This window comes from Pseudorasbora parva, chromosome 13 (genome assembly GCF_024679245.1).
Source record: "Pseudorasbora parva isolate DD20220531a chromosome 13, ASM2467924v1, whole genome shotgun sequence".
Lineage (NCBI taxonomy): Eukaryota > Metazoa > Chordata > Actinopteri > Cypriniformes > Gobionidae > Pseudorasbora > Pseudorasbora parva.
In genome coordinates this window covers 23,867,443-23,888,999 of record NC_090184.1, presented here as the reverse complement: position 1 = coordinate 23,888,999, position 21,557 = coordinate 23,867,443, and the positions used below count along the sequence as shown (strand labels likewise).

The 21,557-nt window shown below is 37.0% G+C and overlaps 1 long non-coding RNA gene across 2 annotated transcripts; it reads left to right on the top strand.

The window, feature by feature from the left end:
- Window positions 1-1,645: 1,645 nt before the first annotated feature.
- Window positions 1,646-12,011, top strand: LOC137038346 (uncharacterized). 2 transcript variants are annotated; one of them, XR_010897462.1, is made up of 3 exons: window positions 1,646-1,729; window positions 11,395-11,511; window positions 11,934-12,011. It is a non-coding gene; the product is annotated as an uncharacterized lncRNA (long non-coding RNA). The 2 variants fall into 2 exon arrangements; XR_010897461.1 differs by lacking the exon at window positions 1,646-1,729 and adding an exon at window positions 10,497-10,732.
- Window positions 12,012-21,557: the final 9,546 nt, after the last annotated feature.

The following is a 21,557-nucleotide window of genomic DNA, read 5'->3' as shown; positions in this document are numbered from 1 at the left end:
TTTTGAGTGCAACCTAGACGGAATAAAATTGCAGAAGAATAGCATGAGAACATTATCATTTCAGCTCTTCATCTTGTGGGCTTTTGTTGTGTTTTACACATGCAAAGTAAGGTCATTTTAGGCATTTTCAGATATTTCAGTGTGAATGCGCAACTTTTGGAAAAACGCTTCGAAACACTGTGAACATTTTTTAAATGAAAACGCTGTTTTCAAATGTATCCGTATTAATGTAGACCTAATCTCACGTAGCCTGACCTACAGACTGACAGCAGAAGCTTTTTTTGCAGCTTTCATTGGCCAAGGACCACCCAAAAGGAGGTTTGACTGATATGTAACGCAACCAATCACAATTTCGATTTGTTCCACGTCATGTTTAGGGGTGTGAAAATGTAAAGTCGAAGTCCCTGCAATAACAAAACGACGTGCATCTACAAATTATTTATTCAAGAACATTGCAAGTTTAATTGAAAATCCAGCTTTTAGTTGATCCTAATAAACGCTCATTGTCACAGTTATAAACACAATGGCATTTTTCTTTTCCACGAGGAAGTTACGTCATTTGCTTCCAGGTGGACCGTTACAGAACCCAAAACACACGTCTCACGGACATCCTGTAGAATCCAACCAACCAGATGACGACTTTGAAACTCCTGAAGTGTTTCCAGTTAAGTGTGCCATATGCATGATGTTTGAGGCTGAGACTAATGTAGGCTGGAATAGTGTATTCCACAATGCAATGTGCTCAACTTGACTTTTCATTATATGTATTACGACCATGAGAACCAATGTGGTTCATTATCACATATTATGCGGCATGTTTGAGCTTTTGCTAGAACTAATGAGCTTTTTACTTGCATGTCATTCAAGTACGATTGATCATATTTGTGTGCTCCAAGTATGTTCGCTGATTGATGTTTGTATGTGAATAAAAGCCTAAATGTAATCTGTTTATCATATAAAGCGATCATGCCTCTTCTGAAGACTTGGATTAAACCACTCGATTCATATGGATTTCTTTTACATCCTCCTTAGTTGTTTTTGAGTAAACAGGCTTCTCTCAGATGAGGAACAGAAAACTCTCAGATGTCATTGCAACTGTCTTAATTTGTGTTCCAAAGATGAACGAAAGTCGTTTGGGTTTGGAACGACATGAGGGTGAGTAATTGATGATATTTATTTTTAGTGAACTAATTCTTTAATATTCAACCATTTGTTTTTTCATGTGCAGAGATCTGCTATAGGTCACCAAAAATACAAATTGAAGTGCTTTAAAGGCCAAAACTGCAAAAAAAAAAAAAAAAGAAGGAAAAAAAGAAAAGATTTTGTGAATGTGAATCCGAAGATGTGGATGTGAACATAAAAGACATTTCAGATTTATTCTCTTTGTTCATCTTCCACCATTCATTCTTTCTTTAGTCTCTGGTCTTTATAGTCTTCCCAACATGTGACAAGCACACAGTAGTGTCCCTAAAAGTGGGACACTTCTTACACAGCATAATGTTGAAAGAGGCCATTGGTACCAGGTTATATATCACTACGGCTCTGTATTGACCCACTTACACAACAACCTATTCTATCTTTTCTATCTGTTCTTTTGTCATCTCAAGGGACACAACAAAAAATGGGAGCATCCTCTGATGAATGTGGGCACGTCATTTTTTCATGCAACCCAGTATATGCTGCGTGCAGACTCAGAATCAACAATCCCCAACCAAAATTGTGAAACCAGGTACCTAAAGTTACTTTAAGATGTTTTGTTGCTGTTTTGAGCCCAAGTTACTGTAGCTGGAATAGTTTACAGACAGTGCTTGGATTTAGCAGAAATAAATCATAGAATTTATGTTTGAGTAACAGATCCAACTGAATTGCTAATAAGACAATTATGGCCTATCCGGTTGTTAAGTCTGAGGACACACGGCAGCGCTTCTGGGTCCAAACGCTCTATCTCATACCACAAGAAAACAACAATCGGTGCTAATATACACACACAATGTGGTGTGATACTACAAAAAAAAATTATGATCATAACCTTTTTCTCCATACCAAAAGTCTAGATGGCCAGGCAGTGCTTCATCTTTTATAAATCGTTAAAATATTAATGTTTGTGACGCTTTGAGCACAGAGACTGTTGTGTAGACTGTAAGCATTTAAAATGTTAAACTTTTTTAAATGTTTGATGTTTAATAGAATAAATAGCGCTCATAAACGTGCGTCAATGGCTTTCTCAAGTGAAGCGAGTTGAGGCTTGGACCCAGAAATCCCGTTCCATACGTCACGACTTAACAAGCGGATAACCGAATCTCTGATATTAATTTGAAACTATTTTGTCTAAATACATTAAAAATAAAAACCTAAAAATAACAAAACAACCGTTTTAGTTTTAGGAATCACAACATTACATTATGTACGGTGTGAATTTTGTGTCATTTTTAGATCAGTGAAAGATTGCAATATGGTTATTGCATCGCAAGCGAGTGGCGCGATGCGAATTTAACCCATTATAATCAGTGATGCTATCTACACTGGATGCGGCCCGACATGACAAACTCTATAAAAAGACTATAAACTGATACAGACTTTTTTTAAAAGGATTTTTTGATGAAGAAAGTTCAATAGGCCAGCATTTAGTTGAAATATACATCTTTTGTAAACATTATAAATGTCTTTACAAATCACTTTATGCATCCCTGCACAATGAAAGTATAAAAAAAAAACTTCTGGTGGTGGTTTAGATCATCCATGCCTAAAAATGATGGAAATGAGCATGCACAAATAAATATCTAATTATATCCAGTGATTCAATGTTTCAGAGTGCATTGTAAGCACTGCAGCTTTGCAATGTAAGGATACAAAGGAAATGAACTAATTTACAAATCTGTCTTCTTTGCAAGAATTTAACTGTGGCCTAGTGACATGGATTGGCTTTTCATGCTTGCTGTCTGCACGTGTTTGCGAAGGGAAGACTTCATTGCGTGGGAGTCTTCCAAAAGAAATTTGACCTGACATTAATTCCTCTTTACACTCATCTGTTGTGATTGCTGTGCTGCAAGTCTAAGGGAAGGACGGTTGAACTGTCTATGATATGGCCTTTGAGGTTTCTGACGTTTAAATCAAACAAAAAGAGTCAATGAATGATTATCCAAAAAGTAGGTGCAACACAAGCTCTTTTGAACAAGTTTTAGAAAGGGAACATGATGTGCAAGTTCAGCTCCTTTATAGTAACTAAAGCAGAGTTTAATCGCATCTGTGTGTGGAGAAAGAGAGAGAGAGAGAGAGAGAGAGAGAGAGAGAGAGAGAGAGAGAGAGAGAGAGAGAGAGAGAGAGAGAGAGAGAGAGAGAGAGAGAGAGAGAGAGAGAGAGAGAGAGAGAGAGAGAGAGAGAGAAGAGAGAGAGAGAGAGAGAGAAAGAGAGAGCACATCCATGAAAGGCATCCATGGACTTTCCTAATCCACTTACAATAAACTTTCACCCATTTCCATCATGCATATATAACACTGCACAATTTGCAAAAAGTTGCAAGCTTAAAGCTACACTGACAGAGTAAAACTGATTACTCAAGGTCTTACTACCAGCATTCAAAATTAACACTCACCAAATGTGAGCTTTTATGGGCTTTGAAATGTAAACAAGTGCTGTGTTACTCGCAGAGACTATGAGAGGAGAAGATGGGCCGCTCATTTATATTTATTCATATAATTTTTCATAATGTTAAATATAGCTATATGCTGTAAATATAGTTTGCTTGAAGATGCAAAACACAATATGGCGGATGTCAAAGTTTAGCCAATTACCCGTTTGAAAATTTTTTGTATATCAAATAATTATGAAATTACAAAGCACATAAAAAATTACTTGCATAGTACTAAAATAAAAGATGAAAACATAAAATAAAGGATAATATTATATACATAATACTAAAACAATTTGTGTCGAATTTTATTCCGACTTGTATAATGTTGTGTCAACATAATCTTGATGAACAGAGACAAGATTTTGATTGATCCCCATTCAAGCACACAGGAGATGTACTTGAGCTATATGACTTGAAAAAGTTTCTCAAGTGTGTTACTTACCAAAATGACCACCAAGTGGACTGACAAGCCTTGAGTTTTTTTTTTCTTTTTTTTTTTTTTTAGCTGACTTTGAACTCCCAACATAATACTAAGAATGATAATCTGAACAGCCCTCGCAAATGACAAGCGATTAGAATTAAATTAATTATAATTTTTGCACCCATAAAAATAAGAAAATTAGATCTAAATCTAATAATCTGATCTAGTGTCATGGCATGGTATGGAATATTTATGGCCGGGTCATTTTCTCAATTTGCAAGTATATACTGTATATATATTTTTAAGATCCCAATTACATTAAACAAGAAACATCAGTGCTTGAGAAGAAAATATTGCAGTGCAAGAACAATGCGTTCCACAACAGCACATTTTCTGCATTATTCATCAAGCATTAAAATTCATTTCACACCTAACGTTGTTGAGCAGATTGAACTCTAAATCTGGAAATTTCCCTTTTAAGGCAACATCAACGTCACATGGATTTGCTACAAAACGCCTGTGTTTCTGAACAATATGTGCGACTGTGTCAAAGGCATGTGATTGTTGCTCAGATGGCTTCGTCTAAAAATAAAGCAGAGCTGGCAAAAATATCCTCTCGGTATAAATACTCACTCACCTACATTTGGCCTGCTTTGGATAATTCAGCTTACGTGACAAATTCCCCTTCGTCACTGTGAGTGTGCAGAGAGCAGCGTAGATGCTATGTGCTGAAATACAGCAAGCACAAAAGTAGATCACAGATTTCTTTCCCTGCTTATTCTGTCCTCTTTATTCTGTACATTTTTTGGCATCAAATCCCTCTCTAATTGACATCACGTTGTTATTGATATGTGCATGCATATAGCCTGAAAAACTTTACATTGCATTATTACTGATATGTGCATGCATATAGCCTGCAAAACTTTACATTGCATTATTACTGATATGTGCATGCAAATAGTCTGCAAAACTTTACATTGCATTATTACTGATAAGTGCATGCAAATAGTCTGCAAAACAACTGGTCTGAGATGTAAAAGTCAATCAATTGGAAATTAGATTCTTACATGACATGCAAGAAAAAAAAAGTTAAATAGTGTGTAGTACGATTTACTGTTTCATTCCCTTGATTTATAAATAGTACGTGAGTTTTACTACGGAGCCCCTTGTATGACATGCAAGAAAAAAAAGGTAAATAGTGCGCACGATTTACTATTTCATTCCTTCGATTTATAAAACAAGCGCACGTTATACTAATTCGTTCCCTCTATTTATAAATTGTGCACACGATTTAGTAAATCGAGGGAACTAAATAGTCAAATATGCACACTATTTATTAATCGAGGGAACAAAATAGTAAATTGTGCGCAATTTAGCCTACTACTTTTTTACTGCATGTCATGTGCAGGGCTCCGTCTTTCACAAATTAGTTCGCTTGATTTATAAATTGTGTGCATGTTTTACTAATTCATTCCCTCGAATTATAAATCGTGTACACGATTTAGCAAATCGAGGGAACAAAAAGTTCAAAACTTGCGCACTATTTATAAATCGAGGGAACAAAATAGTAAAACGTGCGCCAGATTTATAAACCGAGAGAACGAAATAGCGCACTATATAGCCTACTAGTTTTTTACTGCATATCATGTGCGGGCTCCGTCGTTTCTTGATCTGTTTGCAGTTTTTTTTTCTAGTTTGTTCCACTCTAATTGCTTAATTTAGAACAAATGATTAAGTTGAATCTGCATATGACCCACCAATTATATTTCAATTATATAGAGTTTAAAACATTACACAAGTTACAGGTTAACTAACATTTGCAAAAGGTGGAGTTCTTGTTACAAGCCAATTTACAGCCATTAACACGTTTGCAAAACCCTTTATTTTTTAACAAGGCTTCCTGGATTTGCAGCTCTAATGTACTTTAAATGACAATAAATGAATGTTACGGCTCATTAGTTAACCCCATAACTACTGTATGTAAAGATGCTGCAGGGGTGGCATCGTACATCTCTATTGTGCTAGTCTAAAAAAAGGGCAGCCATGGAAGAGAAACAGTCTGTCATCTTTTTAGCATAAAAATGTCTGTAGTAGGCTAGGGATAAAAAGGAAGACAGACTAGCACATAAAGAAGGAAGTCATATCTGTTGCTGCCCTCCCTTATCGGTGCATCAAGTTTCTTTGGCGGTGTCCTCCCTGTTTTCTGTGGCTTGCCGAAACTTTAAAGAAATGCTGTTCTTTGGTCTATGCATCAACCACTTCAAACAGGCCAGGTGATACACGCTGTCTGTGTTCAGTCCTCCCTAAAAGCATTAAACTCTCTCCCCCCTCACATCTGCCCTTTCACTCCTCCCATTCTGTCTCCCATATGCTGCTGAATGGCCTCAGGCCTCTGCACACTGCTTACACAGCAAACACACCGCAGACAACGAAGAGATACACCATACAGAAGAGACCCTGCCTGGATATAGACGGGTGTGAGACGGTGAGGGTAGCTAGACAGCTGTGGCACCAGAATGAGAGAAAAAAGAAAGGGAATACAGTGTAAAGAATGAACAAAGCTTTAGATTTAGCAATCTGCACAACTGCTTTAACAATCCATATATTGACAATGAAAACAGCAACTACTAGCCACTTTGGCAGGTTGAATGTTATATAATATATAACATTTTCAATTGTAGTCTTTTAAAAAGGCATCTAAAATAATAAACTAATTTTCGATACATATTGAAACTGAAATATCTGAAATGATTTCAATACTCATTGTCCACAGAATAGGTGCACGATACAAGCTCTTCTCTCTACAGGGCTTCAATGTGCATATTGCACATAATTTGACTTATTCCACAGATTTTGTGCACACACATAGTACCACATCTCAGTAAATGTAGTTATTTTTCACTGCTTACTGTGTGTGCTTGATCAGTCAAATACACACAAAATAATGTCGGCCTTGGCGAGTACTCACATAAACACAGTCAGTTACGTTTTAAGTGAACGTAGAAAGAAAACATGTAGTATAATGGATCCGTGAATCAGGTTCTAAAGTGATAGGAGCCTAATATACCTGTTGGCATATTATGAGATAATATTAAAAAAAATTATATGGAGGGTTTTTTCCCACAGTATCGAAATTAAAATTGTGGCCAGTGAAAATACTAAATGTCCGTTAACTTTGGAAAACCACTAGCCACAGTGGCTGGTGTGCAAAAAGGTTAATGTAAAGTGACTTTATAATCACACAATTCTGAAAGTTCAAAAAGTTAGATTTGCGTGACAAACTCACAATTGTGAGAAAAAAGTCAGAATGGCGAAATATACACTTGCCATTGTGAAAGAAAAAGTCTGAATTGTGAGATAAAAAGTTGCAGTTACCTTTTTTTTATTCAATGTTGGGAAATAATAATGAAAATGGTAAAGCCATAATTTACAGCTTGTGAACGACTCAGATAAAGATATTATTTTTTCAAACAAAATAATCAAAATAAAAAGTGAAACAAGCCACAGTGAGTTAGCATGGCACATGTTTCTTTCGACATGTACCACAGACAGTGTATTGCCATTTGAAATGATAAATGTAATTTTTAAAAATTTAAAAAGTGCTGGTTTTAGATGTGTTTGTTCTTTTTTTCTTTACTGAATGGATATTTTGTATACCAGTAAAATATTACACTTATGTTCTATATGCTCTCCACTATTTATATAGCCATTTTGGTTGATTTTTCTGTTTTTGTTATTGATCCTCACAAAATATGCACTGTAAAAAAAAAAAAAAAATCTGGCCCCAACTGAAATTTTTCTAGTGACTGATCACATCTACATTTTTTAGTTGGCAAAATTGAATTTCTGTGAATTGATGCAATTGATTTTTTTTTTACCGTGTGGCAAACAGAAGTTTTCAAATGTTGCTTTTGCTTTTCTGCTCTTAATATTTGGATGAAGTCTGAATGTAGGTCAGTATGTCACACTGGAGACCACCAGAGAAGCCTTCTGTTTAAAACATTAGAGATCACCTTATCTAGGCCTGTAGAACAGGTGAAAGCACAGCTGCTCCCTCTATTTACCATGTGTACGTGTGTGTTCTGTAATCACGATTCCTATTGAGTGTGTAAAGAGGGCACTGCTTTCATAGCTCTTTACAAAAAGACTGTGCATTTGTGCAAACAGAGTAGTAAAAACAGTATTCAGCTATGGAAACTTAAATAGAGTAAATTTGACCTGTGTCCCTTTTGCAGAGTTTTATGCATTTGGTTTGCACATCACTCTTAGAATACAGAACTAAATCCATGTTCCCATGATGGGATCCCCGACAAAGTTCTTTATATGAAGTGTCTGACTGAACCCTTTAAGGTTCCATATAGAACCTTTTCTTCTCAGAGTGTGCAGTGCAAAGCTAGGGAAAGACTTTCGATCGAGGCACAGATTTTTTTTGGAGGAAGCATACTATTCGCTGTCAAGATTAGCAAATAGCTTTATCTGTTTTTGATTTGGTGTAAGCTGTTAATCCCTTCACAGTTGTTTTCATTGAAAAGGATTAACTACAATTTTAAAACCTCTGTTTCATTTGTTAACTTGTGTTGTGTTCGAGTCCACCTGATATGCAAATCCCTTGGAAAGATGCAGGATTTGTGCTGGGCCAACGTCCTTGTTGATACATCTAAGTGATGAGCGGTAGATAAAACCCCATTGTTAACAGTTTCTAGTCCATCCTAATGGTCAATTTTTAAATCTAGCCCATAAAAGCCAGGTAGGGTATTTCAGAAGTAGTTCAAAGTGATGATATTTGTATGACACATCAGACAGCATTAATAAGCAGCATGCTGTATTTGTTCCATCCGTGATGTTCAGCATTCTGACAGCTCTGTGCTGGAATTTAAGTGGGCCCCCAGCCCCCAGCTCAGGGATCGGCAGGCATTCCTCTCATGCCTCCTAACTGAGCAGCACTGACGCTGGAGCTGACCGGGCCAGGGGAATACCCTGTGGGCTTTACCCATCTCTCTGCTACCACAGCTATTAATGATGTCCGTATGGGTTATTGAATCTGACTTTTAAATCTGGATCAAAGACAAAAATCTACAATAAATTAAAAAAAGATTCACTATATTATTAATTTCTTTTCATTATTTAATGGTGTAATATTAATCAGCACAGCCATCATGTAAACTGAAGAGTTTACATCCAGGCAGCGTCATTTGTTTACATCAGGGGATTTACTACTCCGTTGTTTTGTCCACAGGCTGGAAAACATATTCTGAGCAGCCTGTGCCACAACATGAACAGAGCTCTATTGTTCTTAATCTTGAACTTTCAATCCTGAGGATTGAGCCTTTTAGTGTGCGTGACATTGATTTGAACTAGTCCAGGACTAAACAATAAGTATGGCCTAATGGCCCAGGGCAAGCTGATGAAACCATGTATACATTTATACTACAATCCTTGTAGTATATCTATATACTACAAACTGGGGCTGGGTGATATGACGGTATCTATCTCAAACATTTATATTGTTATAGAATTTGCTATAATGTATATATTGCAGTATGTAAACAGATATATTGTACACCGATCAACCATAGCATTATGAAAAGTGACAGGTGAAGCGAATAAACATGGATTATTGCTTCATCACGACACCTGTTGTTTGGGTAGGATATATTAGGCAGCAAGTGAACATTTTGTCCTCAAAGCTGATGTGTTAGAAGCAGGAAAAATGGGCAAGCATTAGGATTTGAATGAGTTTGACAAGAGCCAAATTGTTAGGCTATATGACTGGGTCAGATCATCTCCAAACTTGCAGGTCTTGTGGGGTGTTCCTGGTCTGCAGTGGTTAGTATCAAAAGTGGGCCAACGAAGGAACAGGGGTGAACCGGCAACATGGTCATAGACGGCCAAGGATTATTTATGTTCATTGGTACGATCAAACAAACAAGCTACTGTAGCTCAAATTGTTTAGGAAGTTAATGCTGGTTCTGGTAGAAATGTGTCAGAATACATGTTGCTTTTTTGTTTGTTGCATATGGGGCTGCATTGCCGCAGACCGGTCAGGGTGCCCATGCTGACCCCTGTCCACTGCTGAAAGTACTAACAGTGGCACGTGAGCATCAGAACTGGACCACAAAGCAATGGAAAAAGGTTGTTTGGTCTGATGAATCACATTTTCTTTTACATCACATAGATGGCTGGGGAACACATGGCACCAGGATGCACTATGGCAAGAAGGCAAGCTGGATAGGCAGTCTAACGCTTTGAGCAATGTTCTGCTGGGAAACCTTCGGACCTACCATCCATGTTACTTTGACACATACCTCCTGCCTAAGCATTGTTGCAGACCATGTACACTCTTTCATGGAAACGGTATTCCCTGCTGTGGCCTCTTTCAGCAGGATAATGCGCCCTGCCACAAAGCAAAAGGAATGCTTTGAGGAGCACAACAACAATTTTGAGGTATTGACTTGGCCTCCAAATTCCCCAGATCTCAATCCATTCGAGCATCTGTGGGATGTCCTGAACAAAGAAGTCCAATCCATATAGTGGCACCACCTTGCAACTGCCAGGATGTAAAGGATCTGCTGCTAACATCTTGGTGCCAGATACCACAGCACATCTTCAGGGGTCTAGTGGAGACCATGTTTACATGGCTCAGGGCAGTTTTGGCACCAAAAGGAAGACCAACACGAAAGGTGGTTATAATGTTAAGCCTAATCAGTGTAAGCAGCACAGCACTATTGACACGTTAGAGCGCTGAAACGCATGAATGAGACAATAGAGTGGGGTGTGATTTATGTTAAAAAATAGTTATTAAGTACAATTTGTCATGCAAAATAAGGGGTATTTGTAAAAAGGGGCATTATAAGATGTCTTTAAAAGTTTGGGGTCAGTAAGATTAGAGTATAATTTCAAATAGAAAAGAACTATTTTAAATTGTAATAATATTTAATAGTATTTTGACTGTATTTTTGATCAAATAAATGCAGCCTTCATGAGCACAAGAGACTTCTTTCTAAAACAGTAAAACAGTAAAATCTTCTTTCTAAAACTTCTTTCTAAAACAGTAAAAATCAGTATCTTACGTCATTGGGTCAGTGGAAAGTTGGACACTCTCATACTGCTTTGCCTCAAATGTTATGCTAGATAATTTAAGTTTCATAAAATCACTTTGTTCACTTTGTGCTCCTTCAGTCTTAATTACAACCAGCCTGATCTGCGTCTAATGAGAGCAATCAAGCATCACAGGAGACCAAATTATAATTCCCGGAGGTTCTAGATCCTTCACATTGAATACACATCATCCATTTAATTATGAAGTTATAAATCAATAATTCATGTTTTTATTCACCAACAGATGCGATGTCAGCAACACACAATCAGTTGCTAAATCAACAGTCCAGGTTAACACAATTAAAGTAACCAGAGGGGCTCCAAACACAGGACAAAGCCAAACACAAAATCTTTTCAAATGGTTTGTCACTTGCTAACATAGAATTTTGTGAATCTTTTATCTAGACAATTGGTTAAATCACTTTAGTAATAAATGATTGCCCTCTATAAAAAAAAAAAAATCTTGTAAAATGCCAATAATACTGTTATTATCATTAATATCATTATTACAATGATAGTTTGAGTATAGTCTAGTGAGAATACTACTTTTATTGTAAGAACATTTGTATATTGCTTATTGCTATTGCATGACAAAGTGATTTGATTCATTTTTTAGGGCATGTATTGTCTCCTAATTTTAGTGGTTTAGATAGTAGGGGGAAGGGCAAAAAGCTTTTGTCTTTTCTTTGTGTTTTGTGTTGGTTAAACTATCTAGATTGTACCTCATAATCCACATGACAGATTAGTAGCTGTTGATGCAGTGGTCTGTGTTAATCTCCACAGCTGGAAGCTACTATTATCTACCTGGATGGGGCAGGGGGCAACCCGACCAGAAAGAGAGAGGATGAGAATCAAAACAGGCAAGTCCTACTTATGTTATTTAATTTGTGGCAGCTTGTGACCGCCAGCTTTATGGATGGCTGTCACTATAGGAGGATAGTTCAGGATTATGAGAGATTCTCCTTGGCAACAACATAATGGGGATGCTCAATGTAAATAATCCTCATGGAATCCTTGAGGATGTTGATGGAGGCTCGGGAAAAACATCCTGAGGTCACTTATTTTGTGTGTGAGTGTAGAGAGTCGTCACAGCATCTGTTTGTGAGATTCAAATATAAAAGATTTTTTTATATATATATATATATATATATATATATATATATATATATATATATATATATATATATATATATATATATATATATATATGTATTATATATATATATATATATATATGTATTATATATATATATATATATATATGTATTATATATATATGTATTATATATATATATATATATATATATATATATATATATATATATATATATATATATATATATATATATATATATATATATATATATATATATATATATATATATCTCTTTATTAGGGCTGTCAATCAATAAAAATATTTAATCATGATTAATCGCATATTGTCATGAGTTAACTCACTATTAATTTTCTCTCATTTTAAGAATATAAATAAAGGGAGTTATTACACTGACAGTTTAATTCAGAACAGGGCACAGTTCGTATGAAGAATTGGTAATGTGAAAACTGTCATGCAGACCTGTGAGCGCACCAGTAACACACCATACCTGGAGGAGGTCCATATTCCACGAGTAGGAATATATTGTGGCCCCTTTAAGAGATTCAGTACGTTCCCTATTGAACTGCCTGTATTTTGTGTGTGTGCGCCAAACTGTGCTGTGATTCACGTGAACAGTGTGAAAAACATGGATTCGTGAGCGCTCTTGTTCAGTAAAGTAACCTGCGTATTCATTTTAGCCGATTGTAATGTATTTAATTAAATAAAACACGTACTGTAAGCGGTGATGGTGTTTAGGATTTAGCTGAGCGATAGTGAGCTTCAGTGTATCGTGCTCAGACTGCAGAGAATGTGCTCAGTGTATGTATATATATATATATATATATATATATATATATATATATATAAACTCACCTAAAGCATTATTAGGAACACCAATTGGAACTAAGGGGCCCAAAGTGTGCCAAGAAAACATCCCCCACACCATTACACCACCACCACCAGTCTGCACAGTGGTAACAAGGCATGATGGATCCATGTTCTCATTCTGTGAAAGCCAAATTCTGACTCTACCATCTGAATGTCTCAATAGAAATCGAGACTCATCAGACCAGGGAACATTTTTCCAGTCTTCAACTGTCCAATTTTGGTGAGCTTGTGCAAATTGTAGCCTCTTTTTCCTATTTGTAGTAGAGATGAGTGGTACCCGGTGGGGTCTTCTGCTGTTGTAGCCCATCCACCTCAAGGTTGTTATTGTTGTGGCTTCACAAATGCTTTGCTGCATACCTTGGTTCTAACGAGTGGTTATTTCAGTCAAAGTTGCTCTTCTATCAGCTTGAATCAGTCAGCCCATTCTCCTCTGACCTCTAGCATCAACAAGGCATGTTCGCCCACAGGACTGCCGCATACTGATGTTTTCACTTTTCACACCATTCTTTGGAAATCCCAGTAACTGAGCAGATTGTGAAATACTCAGACCGGCCCGTCTGGCACCAACCACCATGCTACACTACAAAATTGCTTAAATCCCCTCTCTTTCCCATTCTGACATTCAGTTTGTGCTCAGGAGATTGTCTTGACCAGGACCACACCCCTAAATGCATTGAAGCAACTGACATGTGATTGGTTGATTATATAATTGCATTCATGAGAAATTGAACAGGTGTTCCTAATAATCCTTTAGATGAGTGTATATAGCTTGAAGTTTCAGATATTAGCTTGAGGTTTCTTGAGGCTTGAGGTTAAGCTTGAGGTTTCAGATTTTACAACAGATATAAAGTGTGTCTGAACCAAACACTTTGCCAAGATTTTTTATTGTAGAAAAGGAAGCAAAAAATAATTAAAATTAGACTGTACATTAATTGTATTTGCAAAATGATTACGTTGATGATTCTGAGAGCAGAACTTATTGGGCCAAATATTGCATTAGTATTATCCACATCATCAAATGGCAGGTGAATTGGCAACAGAGTAAACACTGTAAAGTTCTCTCTAAGAAGTTTCTTCTGCATTTTCAGAAGTTGATAAGCCCATTTATGATTTTGCTATCCAAACAATATTGATTAAATAGTTGAATTTTATGTTTTTCATTTATCTGTTTAACGTTCAATGCTACGACCCACCTGGCACTAGTTAAGTACTGAATCTTAGGTGTAAATGTACTGGTCAGATTTTCCTACATTGTGAGTAACAATAGCCTGACAAGCCAGACCCACATCAAGATGTTTGGTCTGGAAACTCACCATAGACAGGGCTCAATCCGAGGGGCGGGATAAACGGTTGTCTTTCAAACTCCCACTGCACGTGATAGAATAGCGCTACACCAACCAGAGCAACGAAGGTGAAACAGAGCTTGTTGATAGATTAAACATTCACCGTATCCGGTCGGCTAAACTCTGAACACATCTTCCCTTTTTAAGAATGACGTCGGTGCCATTCTTTGTTCTTTTCTCAGAGAAAAGCTTAACTCCAAGTCTTCCAGAATCGCAGTCAAAGCTAATTCGAAAGACTGCCGCCGTTCGCCAGTTTCTGTGTTTACTAAAAGCACGCAAACGCAACTCAGCCGTCGTCATTGTGGCCCTGCCCGCCGACTCTATACACGATGTGATTGGCCCGTCCAGATTGAGAGGAATATAGCTTAGAAGGGTATTGAGAGTTCCTATACGACACTTGCGGGCAGATTAAATTTGCTGCTGCTAGGGTGCGTCTAGATTTCTAGGCCAAGACAACCCTGTTCAGCCTCCCAAACCTAGCATTTAAGGGGACAGTGGATGGAGTTTGTTTTTTCTGCAGCAGCAATGGAATTGTGCAAGTGTCTGTTCCCTGCATTTTTGGTGATAATTGTTTTATAAACAAGGCCTAGTTCAACTACAGATTTACAGATCTGGGTTTTGCAGTCTAATGCTGAGAGATAGAGCGGCCCCAACGAAAAAGGTTCACGTAATGCGTTTGAATCGCAGGCAGTGAGTAAAACTACTTCAAATGTCTGTGTGTTGTTGGCTATTGGTGTGTAAGTGCTTTTAATAAACATACTAAATAATGTTGCATAAAACAATAAGTGTTAATGGAAGGTCTCCAAAATAGTAGGAAAACAAACGTGAGTGTATTTTTCCCATGTGATAATTAAAAGTGGTAGTAGTGACATCAGGAAATTAGAACGCAAAAAAACGATTCATTGTGTTATTGCTAACAAAGGTCAATCACATTAATTATCCAAGCAAGATAGTCACATAGCTAAAGGGTTCCCTTCTCTACATGAGTGTGTATCTGTGTGTGGGCACATCTCCGTCACTGTTGGCTTTTTTGCGTACATGAGAATGAGGTTATCCAAAATGCCTCTCATCTCCACACATAACAAAAATTGCACCCCCTGAATGCGTCTACAGAAGAATTCCCAGTGGAACTGAAAAGGTCCACTCATTGCCCACTCTGCTTCATAAATACTGACTTTTTTACGTCAAGAGAGCCTGCAGCACAAACAGTGAAGACGCTTTTTGGGCTTCTCAATGAATGAAGCATAAGGCTGAAACAGAGGAATATTTGTTTCACTGCCCTGTAGCAGATTCTTTTCTCTCTGACAAATGAGTGTTTGATTATGCTTCTAGCTCATACACTGTACACATTGCAACAAAAAAAAAATCTTGCAGATTTTTGTCTTGTTTTCCAGTAAAAATATCCAGCAAAATACTGTGTTAAGAGTTATTTTGAGGTATTTTGAATTAACTTTATTTTTCTTACATCATTGACAATAACTACACTGTAAAAAAAGGCAAATTTTGAACTTTTGCAGTACAATCGACTTGAATGTTTAAGTTATTTCAACTTAAATTATGTAAAACTGACTTTAAAAAACGAGTTACATCTTGTATAACTAATAAAAACAAGTTTAACATTCCTTAACTTATTTTGATGAGTTAAAACAATGTAAAAACATATGTTGTCATAACAATAATATAATAATAATATAATTTTTTACAGTGTACATAACTAAAAAGAAAATAAGGGAAAAGGATATCTTAAAACATGTCTTATGCAACATTGCTTATTTAACCTAAATTATTATTTTAGAATTATAATACGGACTCCCTGAAGTGATATTTGCAGAAGAAACTCTGAGATTTTGCATATTCTTGAGAAAATTTCCACCCATGCATGATAAACTTCTACGTGCGCGAGATGAAACCTGCACATGCGGATGATAAAAAAAATCTACACGTGCGCTGGAAAGCCTTTAAACCTCTAAAGTAACATTTTACAGAAAAAAAGTTATACTGTGTATGCATACTGGTTAACACTGTATAGTCAACATCACTATAGAGCTTCTATTTGTTTAGAAACAGTATATTTTATTGATATGTGTAGATATATTCTACTGAATTAAAAGATATAAATAAGGATAAAGGCATTTTTTTAATTCAAAGACATATATACACTATATTGCCAAAAGTATTAGGACACCCATCCAAATCATTGGATTCAGGTGTGCCAATCACTTCCATGCCAAAGGTGTATAAATCAAGCAGGTATGCAGACTGCCTCTACAAACATTTGTAAAAAGAATGGGTCGCTCTTAGGAGCTTAGTGAATTCATTCAAGTTTGGTACTATGATAGGTTCAATCGAGAGTCAATAGTTACAGACCTCCAAACTTTGTGTGGCCTTCAGATTAGCTGAACAGTGGGTAGAGAGCTTCATGGAATGGGTGTCCATGGCCGAGCAGTTCCATCCAAGCCTCACATCAACAAGTGCAATGCAAAGCGTTGGATGCTGTGGTGTAAAGCACGGCACCAATGGATGCTAGAGCAGTGGAGATGTGTTCTGAAAGTTCTGAAAGAACTCTTAATGCTTCAGCATACCAAGACATTTTGGACAAGTCCATGGTCCCATCTGTTTAGTGTGGAGGAACTTGACTGGCCTGCACAGACTCCTGACCTCAATCTGATAGAACACCTTTAGGATAAATAAGAGTGGAGACTGCAAGCCAGACCTTCTTGTCCAACATCTGTGGCTGACCTCACAAATGTGATTCTAGAAGAATGGTCAAAAGAAAATTCTCATAAACACACTCCTAAACTCTTGACACTGTTATAGCTGCAAAGGGTGGGACAACTCCATATTAACCCTACGGATTTAAGAATGGGATGTCATTAAAGTTCATGCGCATGTAAAGGCAAGTCTCCCAAAACTTTTGGCAAAATAGTGTATTATTCATAAAGTACACTCTGTTCAAATTCCACATGTGTTTAACATGCTAAATTGGGAGCAGGCAAAGTGAATGCATTTTCTTTGGGATTATAGAGTAACATTTTGTAAAATCGTAGAACATCTTTTTGAACTCCATGCAATTGTGAGTGAGATTCTAAAAGTAGATGCAATACCTACCACTCTAGTGATGAAGCCTCTGTGATGTTTTTTTTTTTCTTTTTTCGTTCAAAGTGGTCGCTGATAGAACATTAAATCTTAATTTGAGAAGTAAATTGGATATTTACATAGAATTATGAAAACCCATTTTCCTTCCTAAAAATAAAGACGGTGTTGTTCCCTACTTTCTGTCATCTTTCTTTTTTCCATCAACAGGTTCCAAAGAATAATGAGGTCCCATAACCAAGGTAATTTATTTATTGAAATCTTGATATAGGCTCTATCTTGCTACAATTTCAACCATAAGCAAAGACATGGTGTTTTATGAGCAGATGGCTTGATGCATGATTCAGCCATGGTCATTCAAACTATCAAAAATCATAAACAGAGGAGTTTGGTCTATACACCGGAAACATGTAAAATCGTAACTGATGGTGTGAGTGAGGTAATTCCGACTGTTAGAGGTATAGAGGATATTTGTGTGGGATTATTTACTCTGGTTGATAATTGATTAATATGTCTTGTTATTCATGACTAATGCACTCAGCTGTCAAATATAGGAAGAGCAAGTATTGTGTGGAAACCATGGATACTTCTTCAAGCCCATGATCTAAAAATGATATAATTAAGTAATGCGTCTAAAACTAGTTTCAGGAGCTTAATTAAAACATTGTTATACTCTAGTAAATACTGAAGTATTTACTCATTCTCCTGCATTAAAGAACGAACTGGTTGCATCATTAATCGTGTCTTCCATTACCATCATTCTCCTTTTAACTTTCTCAAGTGTAAACAGCATGTGCTGGATCATATTTCCGGCTCAGCGAAGCGGCAGAGGACACATTCAGGAACGGCTGCCTGCACCACATTTGTAACTCTGCTTATACAACATGACTTCAGACGGATGTCAGGTGGGGAGAGCACAGAGGTCATGACATAAAAGACGTGGAGGGGGTGGAAAGTAAACAGACTTTCAAAGCCCCCAAAAAAATGTTCCGTGCACCATTATGGGCTAATACAATTAGGACACTTGGGGAAGTCACTGTTTTATTACTTCCATTGTTGTTCATAGTGTAGTGGAGATAGCCTGGAAATCTAGATGCACCCTAGCGGCAGCAAATCTAATCTACCGCAAATGTGTCGTCTAGCAACTCTCAATACACTTCTGAGCTGTAAAAACCAAACTCTGGTCAGGCCAATCACATCGTGTATAAAGTCGGTGGTATAAAGATGTGTTCTGAGTTTTGCTGACCGGATACGGCAAAAGTTTAATCTATCAACTAGCTCCGCTTCACCTTTTTCGTTGCTCTGGTTGGTTGCAGCGCTATCCAATTGTGTGCACAGAGAGTTTGAAAGACAGACCTTTATCCCGCCCCTCGGATTGAGCCCTGCCAATGGTGAGTTTCCAGACCAAACATCTAGACGTGGGTCTGGCTTATAGTGGAGATACTTTTCTATATAAAATGATATTGAGCGGCTAAACTATTTGGGATCATTTTATTTTTATTTTTTAAAAGCCAGTGACAAATGTCTCACTTTACTTGTATTCATTGTTTTTCATTTCATTTCCTATAATAAATCAGAAAAATGAAGGTATTACTACTTTTACACAGTAAAGACACATTAAATTGATAATAATTGACAATAAAGACATTTGTTTCATGAGTTCACACTTACATCAAATTAAATAGAGTAAATATAATGCACATTTGGTGTGCTGTGGGAGGGCTCCGGGCTCAGAATTTTGGCTCAAACTCAGAGTAGGGGAGAGCGGGGCCCAACCCTAATGCTTTTTGACTCTCAGTTTGTGTAAATCCACTCGGGTTTAGAGTATTTATTTTTTTTCCACATTAATTGCACACGTCTAGTACAATTATTTGGTTTTGTTTCATTAATACAGTGTATACTTTTTCTTGATTTACCCCGAAAGAATGGAAGTGAAATGTGACAACATGCCCCATAGGTGAGGTACATTGTAACATATGAGGGGGCACATTGTAATATGAGCAAATGACAAACAAACTAAAATATTTTGTCAATAAAATACAATTATTAACTTTTTGAAATAAAAATAATGTTCTTTTTTATCATTAAAAATACACACATTTTTGATAAACACATCGCAAATACAGCTATACACACAGCATAGTTAAAAACAGAATAATAATGAATAATTTCTGAACATTGACTCTCAGTCCTTATTTACCCTTTTCTAATGGTTTCTCAAAATAATTAATAAAAGTATAGAAATTAAAATCATAGTTCTAATAGGGGCTCATTGTAACGCAGTGTTACAACGCGTTAGGTGTGTTAGATGAGGGAGTGGGGGGGTCCCTAGGACAGGTTTGAGAACCACTGGTCTAGAACCAGACTGTATTGTATTATGGATTGTGTTGACATCTAATAAGAGTTTATTAAATCAAAGTGAGGAGATGGGGTGGTGGAGGTATGCTAAAGAAAAAACGAAAGAAAGAAGTAAACGAAGGAGGTAAATCTGTCGTATGCTGCACCCCTTATCATTGATTCAATAAAATAGCTTACTGTACTCCACTTGTGTTTAATTAGGTTTTATTATCTGAACGTGCTCCTCCCGAAATGTGTTGATAAAACATCCAAATGTTCCAAAAGATTTCTATGCTGTTCTTTTGAATTTGTTGTTCACCCAAGTATTCCTGGAACAACATTCCTGTCTGAAAATTTAGCCCTAACCCTATGCCTAACCCTATCCAACGTATCCCTAAAATCAAAGGGAAAGGATAGGTGAAGAACACTGATGTAGAAACACCAAAATCTGATTGGTTGATTGGAATGTTGTTCCAGGATCAAGTAAGAAGTAACAAGTAATGTCGTACTTGAAATGCTCGCCTAATGTCTTACAATATTGCTGCTTTTTCAGAAAGAGTAATATTGTAAACTTCTTTCAAAAACATTAAAAAGCCTTACCGTACCTAAATGTATGAACAGTAGTGTATAGTCTAATTTATGCATTTAGAAAAGGCATTGTACGTCAATGCATTGTAGATATAAGCAAAATAACCATATCGGCTAGATCTTGGTTTATGTACAAAGTCCATTGTTTGGATGTACAGTATGTAACAACTGGGCTTTATTCATTATCTCTGTCTGGTCCTCTGGCTCTACCGGTTGTGTTGTTAAGTGCGTATGAATAAACCACTGTATATAAATTCCTCCAAAACATCCCTACAGCATCTGATAAGATATTTAAGCATTCAACAAGATGTCTATCTTTACCTGCAACAAGTCTGACTCTTTTCAAAGAGTAAAAGAGTCTTTGTGTTTTGTTTACTTTTACGTTTCTTAACTTTGACATAAGCGTTTTTGCTCAACAGTGGCTGTTCTGTGCTGCGGCCTTGGTGGTTGGCATTTTAATTGTCTTTCGTAAATACCCAGAACAGGGGCCAAGTGTGGAGTCCAGCACGTTCATCATAAACTGCGATAAACCCACATGAAACTGGAGCACTTTTACAGCAGCTGTCGCGTGCAGCTGGTAACAGGAGAGCTGACTCCAGACCCAAACATGTGGCGCTACCTGTCCATTTCAAATTTCATGCACACAAGGCAGCTGCCAGGGCTCTTAAAGCAAAAGATACGGGCAAGGGCAGACTGTAAGAAACGGTCATCGGCCACACTAACAGTCCTCTGGGATGGTTAACATATGTCTAATCACATCAAGCTGGCTGAGGATGGACAGTGGCGCTGATGCTTACAGTGGGTCAGTGGTCAGATAACATGCCAGGGCATGTCTGCAGAGAGAGGACAGATTCATAGATCATAAAAATATATCTACCAGTCAAACGTTTGGACTGACACACTTGACTGAAGTAGTTTTTCATGAAATTAAAGCTTTAAAGGAACACTCCACCGTTTTTTTTTTAAAATGGGGCTTATTCAACTTTTTTCCTACATTTAGATATGTGGGCAAATGCATTTTTGTCTCAGTCTATGCATTGTTTTAGTTTGGCAGTGTGGCCG